Source organism: Xyrauchen texanus, chromosome 50 (genome assembly GCF_025860055.1).
Source record: "Xyrauchen texanus isolate HMW12.3.18 chromosome 50, RBS_HiC_50CHRs, whole genome shotgun sequence".
NCBI lineage: Eukaryota > Metazoa > Chordata > Actinopteri > Cypriniformes > Catostomidae > Xyrauchen > Xyrauchen texanus.
Window position 1 is genome coordinate 22282691 of NC_068325.1, and position 14211 is coordinate 22296901.

The following is a 14211-nucleotide window of genomic DNA, read 5'->3' on the forward strand; positions in this document are numbered from 1 at the left end:
TAAAGCCAGACTGAAATACAAGGTGAGTATTTACTGGATTTATTTTATGGTATAAAAGCTGATCATTAGACTGAGTTTTCTCACTTTAGATGTTCAGCCAACACACAGTCTGTTTTCAGAATTATTCATTCATAAATGTCCCCTTTTATTGCCGGGAAACACCACCACAAATATCTGCATTCCTTTTATTCTCGCAAATGGATCAAATACTTTTTAACTTTATCTGGAAAAAAAAAACCCCATAAAATCAAGAAAAGTCTTCTTGTCTATAAATTATATGAAGGTGGGTTAAAAAAAAAAAAAAAAACACAAATTAAAAAAATTAATTGGCTTAAAACTTTTTTAAAAAAATCAAACAAATATATTCCAGATTGTCCCGTTACTATTTATTTGGAAAATTAGGTGGTTGCACTTTTTTGTTACAATGTCCGTATATTACTGGTATATTACTGGTAAATTATTGGTAAACTTCCCATTGCTTTGGTTATCACAAACACGCATTACTGTACTGGTCACTTCTGTGCAGTTTCTTTCCCAATAGATGTTTTATTTGGAACAATGTTTTCACACAATATTACTTTATAAGTTAAATAAAATTGAACAATATTACTTATAACAACTAGTCGTTGTATGGAGAATTGGTTCTGACATAATATATTCAATGTAAATCAACTTATTGACAAGAATGGGCAAACCTACACACAAAATCATTTGTAAATGAAAATGTATTTAAAAAAACTAATAAGGCAAGTGGCGAGTCCTCCATTGTAGATGATACGACCTCATAAAATCCCCAACTTTTAGTAAATGCTTTTTCTATTATTGACTTTTAATAATAATTTCATAAGAAACTATTTTAATGTCGGATCCAATCCCCCATCTACATCTAAATGGCTTAATCCTCACCATCTGGACATTACTCATAAATACGTTATTTCTAACAATAAAGGAAATGATTCATCGATGTTATTGCGTAAATGCAGCTGTATATCAATACTGTGTGTGAAAAATGAAGATATTGAACGTTTATTATTATTATTGCCCTATATTTAGTTTTGGATTGACTTTAAAATGGACATGACAATAAAATGTAATAAATCTTCCAATTTAAAACCATATATTTCACTTAATTTACAAAACCCACTTTTTTCTGAATAAACTAAATCACATCATTCATCTTTTGATTATTTTAGCATCAAAGTTTACATTGATCAGAGTAACTCTGAATACCCCTCATATATTATGTTTTTCAAACATGAGAACACGTTTTTGTATAATTAATGTTGTTATTTTTGTTCTTTATTGTATTTCACACTCTCTGAACTGTTGAACAATGTAATTAATTATTTTAAGCTCTGTGTTAGACTATGTTATTATCCGAAGTACAATAATAATAATAAAAATAAAAAAAAATAGTTTCTCTTCCGTTTCCGGAGCATTACGATCAGAATCTCAGACGAAGTGTTTCCGGTACGGCTCGAGCAGTGACGGTCAATCACAACGACAGTCTTCTTCTTCTTTTTTATTAATTACCAGAACAAAATATACAACAATATACAGAGATGTACAGAACATGTACCGAAGTCTTCTATATTTAAATATTCTCCAAACAGGTCCTGTAGTTCTTGATCTCCTACAGAAAATGACTATTTCTTCTTATTTATGTGGAACTTCCCCAAAATAATAAAAAGTTGTACAAGAAAAATATTATTATTATTTTCATTGGAATAATATATACATATATAAAAATTATTTAGCTTGAATATAATTTTGGTTTTCCTTCTGATATAATTTTCCATATCCACCCAAACAAATCTTAGAGTTACACAATTACAAAAAAGATGGACAGTAGATTATTTTTCCGTTGAGCAAAACTCACAGGAATAATCAATATCCAGATGAAATCTCCACAATGAACTTTTATGAGTAGCCGTTTCACCTATTATAATATTTCTAATATGTTTATTGGTACAATGGCGTTGAAGGATATCAATATCTCCAATAAACATGCTGTCTTTAACATATATTGTCCAGAAATATCACTATAAATATATATATATTTATTATTGATGCATTCATTGATAAACAGTATGGAAAACATATAATTCACAAAGGCAGACAATAGCAGGGGAGCATAGGGCTGACAAAAAAATAAAAATACAAAAAACTAAAATCACAAATCAGCACTGAAAGATGTGAAACGGGGTAAATAGATGCAAGGTCTTGATAGCTTTTCCTGTTTTTAGAGTATAGGATTGTCTTAATGTATTGTTTGACTTCGTTTTCAAAGATGGCAAAGGAAGGTTTATGGTTGAGCATTAGATTTGTGAATATGTGATTTTGCCAGCAATAGCATCAGATTGATGACAAATGATTTGCCTTGATAGAAGGGTATGTAAAAAAACCAAACAATACACTGTGATAGGAAAGTGAGAATTAAAGTCAATATATCGGGAGATAAATGTTCAGATATCTTGCCAAAAAGTGCAAGAGTGGGGACAAGTCCAAAATAAATGATGCCGGTCTTCTTGTATCTTCGTAGAAATACCTTGGAGGGATAATAGCGATGCAACATTTTAAAAGATACTTCCTTAATCTTATTTAAAATGAGGTATTTGGAAGGTAAGCACCACATTGTCTTCCAGTCCAGATTTGGAGTAAGGTTATTCCAGTAAGGAACAGCATTTGGAACAGAGTACATATAGCTCGGTTATTGTTTCTCAAGTTAGATTCCAGAAGCTCTTATAACGTGTAACCTGCTGAGCTATGACGTCAAACACAACAAGAAACTCTTTCGGTGGAACTGGAAACCCAAATTTATCAAAGAATTCACTAAATTATAATTAAAACAAATTACCGTTTTTGAATTTTAAAGTTGTCTAACTAACACAATATTATTTTCATACCAACTTTTATAGAAGATAGTTCTATTTTTATATTGAATCATTCTATTATTACTAATAATATATTTATTTGGGGGAAATTGTGCTTAAACAGAAGCTTGTTTGTGAAGTACGGGGGTTGGGCGTATCTGTGGGTGTGGCCATGACATAAAAAAAAACTACTTTTCAGGTCAAAGCACATGCGCATTATAGTGCTTTCTTTTCGCGGGCTTTTCTTAACGGCGTCGGCAAACTGTACAGATGCACATGATTTAATAAAACATGGAAGGAACGAGTAACGATAAATTAAACGCATATCACACTACTTAATAAAGACTATAAAATCTGAACTCATATTTATGCCAACAGATTAAAAAACGGTATTACACAAATGACCTCAGATACACAGTCAGGTTATTTAAAAGGTCAAATCATAACTATATACGACTCGTTCTTGATTGAAGATGAAGGTTTTATTTTATTTTTAGATATTTTTTTTAACACTTTTGACAGGATTGAACATAAATGATACGTACTTTAGAATTGTTTGTATTAGGAGAAAACTTTATTAATTTATTTAAATTAATTTACAAGGACACTAATAGTCTTATTATCACATGTTACGTCTCCAAGATTTTCAGATGACAAAGGAATTAAACAATGTGTCCCATCTGTCCTTTACTATTGATTACTGCTGTGGACATGCTCTTTATTCTTATAAACGACTCAGACTTGGACAAATTAACAGTGTAACTAGCAGACGACTATATCTCTGAAATCTCTCTATATAAAAATACAATAACAGCTATAAACCAGCAAACTTTATTTACATGTGGAAAAGAAGAACAGGCTACATTAGGACAGGAGTTATGTGAGCTTGATGACGGAGGTCTGAAACACTTTGATATCGAGTGTATTAATGGGACAATCAAAACTAATTTGATCCTTTGTGAAAAATAAAAACAGCCTTTGTGTCCATAACAACATTATTATGAAACTAGGGGCATCAAGTTATCAGCTAACAGGTATTATTATATTGGAAATTAATTTACAAGCACAAGTTTAGCCCTCATAGCGTCCCGTTATGGGATTGTAGATATGTGCTATTTAGGAACAAGTCCTAACAATTGTATGAGAGAGGAATATGTGATGCACCTTTTGGAAAATACAGGAATCATTCTTCCATGATATTGTTATCAAAGCAATCCCACAATCTATAATTCAAACGTCTTTATCTTCCTTGAATGGACTGGCTCTTCCTAACCTGAAATTCCCAAACTACACCATCCGGAACGCTTTTGTCAATGAATTATAGCCATTTTCTTCAAAAAAGTAAATTCAATTTTCCAATATTTTTCTAATGATGAGTTTCAGAAATTGAGAACAAAATATTTTACATTTCCAATCGTACCAAAAGCAAAGTGCACTTTGAATCTCTTAATGGAATAAATCAATGCAGATTTGGTCTCGATCAGAACAGTTGAACAAACAACACAACACTTATTTCATGAATGTAAATGTGTTCATGCCTTCTGGGAAGATTTACATTATTGGTTATTTCCTAAGTTTGACCATTTTTCTGAATGAAAAGAAAATGTGATATTTGGTATATATGCTAAAGGAAGAACACACATAATTATTATTCTTGGTAAATTATTTTAATATAAGAGTAGATTCATTAAAACAGCACCAAACTTTTATACATTTCACAAGCAGCGATGTCATTATTATTATCACTGAAGTCAATGAAGAAGAAGGTTGTCTTGACCTCCTTTTATTTTATATTTATGTACTTTGTCTATTGTCTGGATAAGAAATGTTTGGACCAGGTCATGTATGTTTGTAATGTTTCTTGTAATGTAATAAAAGTTCAGAATCACAGATGAAGCAGGAAGTGACTGATGATGACGACACCAGAGACTGTAAGAGCTGCTGTAGTGTGCATGTGAAGGCAGCAGGGGGCGCTCGATGAATGCAGCAGCACATGATTAATAATACACAGTGATCATAAACTAAACCTCATATCAAAACAATTATAAATACGCCTAAAGTCTACATTGACGCTATTAGAGAAAGAAGTAATTATATATAATTTGACTATAAATTCTACGCAACTTATCTGCCACAAAAACAACGACAATCTAAAATAGGGCGACATTAAACAAATAGGGTAACATTTAAGGTGCTGTAAGCTGGGGGTCTGTGTATCTCAGCGCTGACTATCACACCTGGGCGTGCTGAGTGACTCCAGTCAGGTCTCCTTAGCAACCAAATTACCCCGGTTGCTAGGGAGGGTAGAGTCACATGGGGTAACCTCCTTGGTCGCTATAATGTGGTTCTCGCTCTCGGTGGGGCGTGAGAATAGCGTGAAGCCTCCACGTGCACTGTCTCCATGGCAACGCGCTCAACAAGTCACGTGATAAGACGTGGGGGCAGCTGAGATTCGTCCTCCACAGCACGGTCTGACGTCATTAATTAAACTGAATTGTTTCTGATATACTCTGTCGGCAGGTGTTTATAGTTATACTTACTAACTGATTGATATAATAAAAATACTTTCTAGAGAAACATGACTATTTTTAGATATTGAACTTTCTAGATGAACTTGATTTAGATAAAAGGGTTGGCTTTTAGGTATTTTGTAGTTTCCTTTTTTATACTATTAAATTCGATTAATTTATTTTACTTTTACGCTGTTTACAACTTTCTGTGCATTTCTGTAACACACCTATATTTTCTATAATGTAAAAAATGTCATTTTATTTTAATCAAGTTGGAGTTACTTTTTTGAAAATACCTTTAAATGTAAGAAAATCTAATAAAAAAATTGTGATTTAAAATTCTTAATAAATATCTTGGTGCAGTGAGTCTTTTAACTGTTATATGACAGTCACTGATCAGCTGTAATACTGTAATACAGAGGAGATTGCTGTAGTACTGCAGTGTGACCAGCAGGTGTCGCTGTTCGCCATCAGCTGAGGTCATCAGCGGGTTTGATCATGGAGCTCTACAGTAAACTCGAGCCTGTCCAGCATTTGACGACTGAACTGATCTGAGTACAGTGTTTACACAAGCAAAACCACAATGAATACACACTTAATTTAGACATATCTATGCAAATGACCAGATCATATAACTGTGTGAAAACCCGGATCAAAGCCCAAAACATACAAGTCATGAAAAATTATGTTCTGATAATTCAGTAATAAATCAGAATATGTCACAGAAATGTGTGAGATGTGTGAGAGTGTGTGTGTTTGTGTGTGTGTGAGAGTGTGTGTGTGTGTGTGTGTGTGTGTGTGTGTGAGAGTGTGAGTGTGTGTGTGTGAGAGAGTGTGTGTGTGTGTGTGTGTGTGTGTGTGTGTGTGTGTGTGTGTGTGTGTGTGAGTGTGTGTGTGAGAGTGTGTGAGAGTGTGTGTGTTTGTGTGTGTGTGAGAGTGTGTGTGTGTGTGTGTGTGTGTGTGAGAGAGAGTGTGTGTGTGTGTTTGTATATGTGTGAGAGAGTGTGTGTGTGTGTGTGTGTTTGTGTGAGAGTGTGTGTTTGTGTGTGTGTATGTGTGTGTGTGAGAGAGTGTGAGAGTGTGTGTGTGTGAGAGAGTGTGAGAGTGTGTGTGTGTGTGTGTGAGAGAGTGTGTGTGTGTGTTTGTATATGTGTGAGAGAGTGTGTGTGTGTGTGTGTGTGTTTGTGTGTGTGTGAGAGTGTGTGTTTGTGTGTGTGTATGTGTGTGTGTGAGAGAGTGTGAGAGTGTGTGTGTGTGTTTGTATATGTGTGAGAGAGTGTGTGTGTGTGTGTGTGTGTGTGTGTAGCAACAGTGTGCATGTGTATGAGACAGAGTGCAGTGTGTAGTGTGTGTGTAAGTTTAGTATAATGTGTGAGAGATGTGGTAGTGTGTGCTCAAGACTGATGTTGGTTAAAAAAATGATTAATTGAAAGTATAAAATAATATTGATATATAATATTATTATGGCAGTTTTTGACGCGGACATCTTTGTCCTGGAAAGACATTTTTAATTGACGCAAAAGTGTTAAAGGTGAAAAATATGAACAAGCTGAGACATTTAAATGCTTCACAATGCCGATCTCTGTGTCTGTTTCACTGTTTTCATGGCGTTTATCTTCAATATCGAGACAGAATGTGAGTTCGTGTAGATTTTTGGGTATTTCCGTGTTTTACTGCAACACACACACACACACACACACACCACACACAGAGTTCTCAGTTCTCCCTCAGCAACAGTCTCTGATTGGCTGAGGTATGTGACGTCAGTGAATGACGAGCGGGAGCAGTAATCGCTGCGGTTTGGGGTTTTCCTCCTCAACACTGTTTGGAAACAACCTTGTGTAGGTTTGGAAGACATTTTCAGCGGTTCTAATAAATCCACCCAATAATGTATAAATGTACACGATTGTGTCCTTGAGTGAGCTTAATCTGACAACACCTTCCTTTGGTGACGTCCTCAAAGGAAGCAATTATTTATAAATGAAGTAAATTAGACTTATATAAGTAAGTAGCTTTATATTAAAACAGTAGAAGTCTATGGTATGACCCTATTTACATAGTTAGATAAACATGTGTGTGTGTGTAGGAGAGCAGGAAGTTAAAATAGACCACACCCAGACAAAGATTGTCTTATCTGTGCTTATAAGGGTGGAGTGTATTTAGGTTAAATGTAATTATTGTTCATGTCTTTAATTATACACACAACATGGGTCTGACAGCACATGAGGCATCATGGTGAAACGTTCCTCTTAAAGCTGCACTGTCATTTCTAAAGAAATGTATAGTAATACTGAAATGTATGTATAAAATCATGAGCACTCACATGAGATGAAGATTCCAGTCATATCAGGAACCTTATAAAAGCTGTTTTATTCTACATGGAGGAACCTTCTCCCCTCATGGTGGCGGCCATGTTATGATCACATGACCAGCTCACAACTCACTTAATCTCAGTAATCCTCCTGTTATTGGACACTTTCACTCATGGATTCTCCTGGTTTACTGTGTGAAGTGAATAATGGCATTGGTAACCACCAGGGACTAAAAGGAAATGTTTTTTATTTCGGTTGGTTCTGAGCAAAAACAGTATTATTTTCGTTCCATTTCAGAAGTTCTGCAGCCTTCTTTCCAAATGGCAACTGGTTCGAATGTAATAAAAGAACGGTTAATAACGTTATTTTTAAAACAACATCCACAACGGGGAATTAGGCAAAGAAATGTGTGATGAAGCAGTTTCCTTCATGATCAAAGCACAAGTTGAAATTTTTATTTTAATTTACAAAACGTAAACTGTGATAAACACTTTGGCCTTTAGTTTCATGAAAAAATTATCTGAAAAAAAAAAAACTGGTTACACATAAAAATAACGTTTCACTCCGGAACAAATGAAAATCACTTTGTTCCCATTTTCGGTTACGTTCTGCTAAAACTTTTTGTCTGTTTTCGCTGTTTATTCCTTGAACCGTTTTTAGTCGCTGATGGAAAATACTGTGTTTGAATGATGTGTTTGAGACCGTGAATCTGCGCATCTTATCACGTGACTTGTCGAGCGCATTACCATGGAGACGTAGGGCGTGTGGAGGCTTCACTCTATTCTCCGCGGCATCCACACACAATCTGCGCTGAGATACCCAGACCAACTCTGGAATCAGGGCTGAACTGGTAATCTGTTATTCCGGTCATTTTCCCGGTGGGCCGACACACTTTGGGGCCAATCAGGGGCGGACTGGCCATCGGGAGAAACGAGCGGGCCGGTGGGTCAGCCACGAAATGTGTCGAATGGGCCGCGATAAGCTTAAATGAGCCGCCATGTTATGCGGAACGGACCACAAAACGGCGCCGCGATAAGGACAGCAGCGGTCCCGTTCATTTTCACAAACTGAGGGACAGGTTGAGGTCATTGTCCAGAATCCCCAGATTTTATTCCTTAAACTGGTAAAAGAATGTGTTTGATTTATTCTCCAGAACACTGTGTACTGAACTAACAGCTCAAGCGCTTCAGATCTCTCAGTGTTTGACAAAACAAGTCACAGGAAGAGGAAATACTTTGAATTCTGGGAGATCTCCTCTTTGTGTTGACTGGTCATCGGCTACATGAGTTCAGTTTATGAACTTAAATCTAGAACATAACATTTCTCATAGATTCACTAGACCACATAAGATTAAACCCAATGAGATTAAAGTGTATAAGGGTTAATGCGCCGTCGTGAGTCCCAACTGAGTGATTATTTGGTATTTGGGGGGTTTGTTTTGGTTGGGATATGTGAGTGTGTGTGTTATAAGAGGATAAGGGGGCAGGGTGTGTAACGACAGCTGCTGGTTTAGTTTCCCGGGAACTTTAGGACAATGAATTTCTATGAGACTTTAGTGAACAGCTGCCAAACACATCAACACAACTCGCTTTACAAACTCTGCTAACAACTTCACTTCCCGCAGACTCTTTTATTCTGAGATTCCTGCTAAAGTATCACAAATGGTTAAAACTGAAACTAAATGTGTAGACATTCAACTTTGTGTGTTTGTAGAGTCTGTAGTAAATCAATCAATAATATCTATTCTATACTATCCACGTTCATTGTATTGCTCCATACTGTTACTATGACAACAGTTGAGTCATTTGTGTGTTTTTATTTCTGCATCTGAGACAACACACTCTGAAGAATGGCCTGTTGAAGGTTTCAAGTCACAAAAAGCAGTGTTTAATCAGTTCATGGGCGATCCTGTGGCGTTAAACCCATCCTCCACCCGTCTGCCGCCAGCTTTTGTGATGCACGACTGATATAACTCACCACACACTCTGAATGGGTGTCGTTCACACGCCTGCAGGATGTTGTTCATGAACGATGTTTGTGAAACTCCAGGAGCATTCAGATCAACAGGTTTGATTTGCTACTCGTGTGTGTGTGTGTGAGGAAACCGTGTGGATCTCAATGTGCTTTGAATGGTTTGCCACTGAGGAACGTGTAAAGAAGGAACATCTGAAATGAATGAGTCCAAACTCACATAAGTTTCCATTTTCTTCAAATTTCTGAAAATGACTACTTATTCAAACAATGCCATTTGTTTGTCTTCATCTCTCACTTTCTGTTCAACCCTTTATGCTGTGATATTCCCTCTTTAAATAACCCTGACATCCTATTTAAGGGAGTAACTGAGTTTGGTTTCTTTGACAGTGTTTGTCAGCATTAAACAGGTCTGGTCAAGCTCAGTTGTTTGACTCTGTTATAGCTCTTGGGACAAAGCACAAGAACACTGACTGTAAATAATGTAGTGTCGTTTGTTAGCTTAGGCTTTTGTTAGCCATATTTACACATATTTGTTGATTACCCCGAAACATTTTCAATGTAAGAGGGTTCTCTTTCGTAACATGATTTTAAAATATAATCCTGTTACATTGAAAATGGGTTGAATAGTGGGTCTGGGTATCTCAGCAAGTACTGACGCTGACTATCACACCTGGAGTCATGAGTTTGAATCCAGGGCGTGCTGAGTGACTCCAGCCAGGTGTCCTTAGCAACCAAATTGGCCTGGTTGCTAGGGAGGGTAGAGTCACATGGGGTAACCTCCTCGTGGTCACTATAATGTGGTTCTCGCTCTCGGTGGGGCGTGTGGTGAGTTGTGCGAGGATGCTGCGGAGAATAGCGTGAAGCCTCCACAAGCGCTATGTTTCCACGGTAACGCACTCAACAAGTCACATGATAAGATGTACGGATTGACGGTCTCAGATGTGGAGAACTGAGATTCGTCCTCCACCCGGATTGAGGCGAGTCACTACACCACCACGAGGACTTGGAGCGCATTGGGAGTTTGGCGTTACAAACTGGGGAGAAAAAATGGGTAGAATGTTACAGGGTTGAAGATATCATGAAACATGTAATTGATTACTATAAATGTTTTATTCTAATGTGTGCTGTATTTCAAGGCATCAAAACTGAGTAATACTACCTGAATTTACTCATTTATCTATAAAAATTGTAAGTATATGAATTCCAAACATACTTTGACAGGGCTGACATCTTCAAGGCCGTAACTTTCAACATTTTAAATGTAACAGGATTCTCTTTTAAAACATGTCACTGTGTGAAAACATAAAAGAGAACACTGTTACATTAATGCAGGATTAGATTAGGGTCGGTATACATGTGTATATATATATATATATATATACTCACCTAAAGGATTATTAGGAACACCTGTTCAATTTCTCATTAATGCAATTATCTAATCAACCAATCACATGGCAGTTGCTTCAATGCATTTAGGGGTGTGGTCCTGGTCAAGACAATCTCCTGAACTCCAAACTGAATGTCAGAATGGGAAAGAAAGGTGATTTAAGCAATTTTGAGCGTGGCATGGTTGTTGGTGCCAGGCGGGCGGTCTGAGTATTTCACAATCTGCTCAGTTACTGGGATTTTCACGCACAACCATTTCTAGGGTTTACAAAGAATGGTGTGAAAAGGGAAAAACATCCAGTATGTGGCAGTCCTGTGGGCTGAAAATGCCTTGTTGATGCTAGAGGTCAGAGGAGAATGGGCCGACTGATTCAAGCTGATAGAAGAGCAACTTTGCCTGAAATAACCACTCATTACAACCGAGGTATGCAGCAAAGCATTTGTGAAGCCACAACACGCACAACCTTGAGGCGGATGGGCTACAACAGCAGAAGACCCCACCGGGTACCACTCATCTCCACTACAAATAGGAAAAAGAGGCTACAATTTGCAAGAGCTCACCAAAATTGGACAGTTGAAGACTGGAAAAATGTTGCTTGGTCTGATGAGTCTCGATTTCTGTTGAGACATTCAGATGGTAGAGTCAGAATTTGGCGTAAACAGAATGAGAACATGGATCCATCATGCCTTGTTACCACTGTGCAGGCTGGTGGTGGTGGTTTAATGGTGTGGGGGATGTTTTCTTGGCACACTTTAGGCCCCTTAGTGCCAATTGGGCATGGTTTAAATGCCACGGCCTACCTGAGCATTGTTTCTGACCATGTCCATCCCTTTATGGCCACCATGTACCCATCCTCTGATGGCTACTTCCAGCAGGATAATGCACCATGTCACAAAGCTCGAATCATTTCAAATTGGTTTCTTGAACATGACAATGAGTTCACTGTACTAAAATGGCCCCCACAGTCACCAGATCTCAACCCAATAGAGCATCTTTGGGATGTGGTGGAACGGGAGCTTCGTGTCCTGGATGTGCATCCCACAAATCTCCATCAACTGCAAGATGCTATCCTATCAATATGGGCCAACATTTCTAAAGAATGCTTTCAGCACCTTGTTGAATCAATGCCACGTAGAATTAAGGCAGTTCTGAAGGCGAAAGGGGGTCAAACACAGTATTAGTATGTGTTCCTAATAATCCTTTAGGTGAGTGTATATGAAGAACACAATTAGCACAGTTTCCTGAGAATGACACATCAAAGGCCATTGAGATTTTACAACCAAAGAAACTCAGTCATATCACACCTGTTGCTTCCATAAAATAAGGTGCAAAGTTCATTTGTGTGTGTGTGTGTGTGTGTGTTTAAGGTACACTGACTAATTTCAGCTCGATCAGATTAGTAACAACCAACTTCATAATTACAAGCAATAGTCTGCATGTGTGTTCTTTGTCTCGGGTTTGTGAAAGAGGGACACGGTATTTCAGGGATTAACCAACTAACCAAATGGCCCGAAACACACCCGCCTTCTCACCAACCGCTTACTTCCACCCCCCTCAGAGTGAGTGTTTGAGGGGGATGTTTCCATTATATGATGTCTCACTAGATCTCTTCAGAAACACTGGCTGTGTCCCATTTTATTCTACTTCACACTAAAAGTATGTACTTAAATGGAGGCAGCGGTGATCACACTTGTTGAGTGTGTAAAAACATGAGAACCGAGCTCAGATCTGCCCAGATACGTCCTGTTGGCCAATCACACGGCAGCACTGACAGCAAGAAACCCCAGCGGGCCTCAGCAGCTGGGGGTCAGAGGTCACGCTCCTGTGTTGAATGGGTCAGTGAGGGGAGGCCAAACAGACTCACAGGAAACACAGTAAAATGAGCCTGACAGCTCCATAATAACATCAAACGAACAGCTCAACAGCTGAAAGAACACAAACATTTGGCTTTTAAGTGATGAAATACTCTTTGGGGCCTCTGTACATTTATTAATGCTTTTGTAGTGTACGTGGTTTGAACGCGAATATTAAATCTGAAATGAGAAATTTGGAGAAAATGTCTTTGTCTCCGCTGAGCTGAAGTTGGGGGAAGTGTGTGTGTCTGTAGCAGCGCTGAACAATAGTGTGGCCCTCCATATGTGGGCAGTCTCTTGTTCAGGCCATCTGCCTGTCTGTCCCATACAGCCCCTCATTAAGCACTTTAGACAGGACAAGTAATGCTGTTTTTTAAGCCACAACCAAATCCCCCACAAACTGTCAGCTGACTGCAAAAACACACACACACACACACACACACACACACACACACACAGTCTATTGTCTACATAAGCAACTGTTCTACATGTAATCTTATTAAATGACTATTTAAAGCTGCTGTAAGTGATTTTTGTTTCACGGAAATGTACGCAAAACATTTTCCAACTCCATGAAAGATATTACTGAAATAAGTGTTGTGAGATCTCAGCGGTCTGTGTGACATCACTAGACTCTGAAAACAGCAAATAAAAATGTGTCCGCAGACATTGAGACTTTCGACCTGTCAATCATTTTGCTCGTTCTCAGTATTGTAGCTGCAGCGAATTATTGAGTCTTAATGCCATTCTTATGCCATGTTGTTCGAAACAGTTGCCAGATGAGGGCGCTATTTTGCTCAAAAAGGCTCATTTTTGGTATCTTTGGAGTGCGGGCTTTGAGAGGAAAAAAAGGGGGCGTGGCTAATCCAATGGCTCAGCTTGTCGAAATTCTAGAACGGCTAAAATCGCTTCCAGCACCTTCAATGCCAATATAATTTGATGTGAATGAAAACAAGACCGTGAGGTACCAATCATTTAGCCAATAAAACATTGATAAACATCTTTCCAAACATGTGATTGGACAAAAATCAAATCGTGAAAATATTTGATAGACCTTAATACTGTACGATAAACCCCAAGTTACTGAAATACTGTTATTAATGATTTATCAGTGCTGTATTGTTTCCTATCGTCTAATTTCACATTGTTTTATTGCTCTTATGTTTTCCATCTCTCTTTGTTGTTATTATTATTCTTTTACTGACTGTACAGCACTTGTCTGTTGTCTTTAAATGTGCTTTACAAGTAAAAGTTGACTTGACTAATAAGCATAAAAGTGGCAAAATATCACCACTACGAATT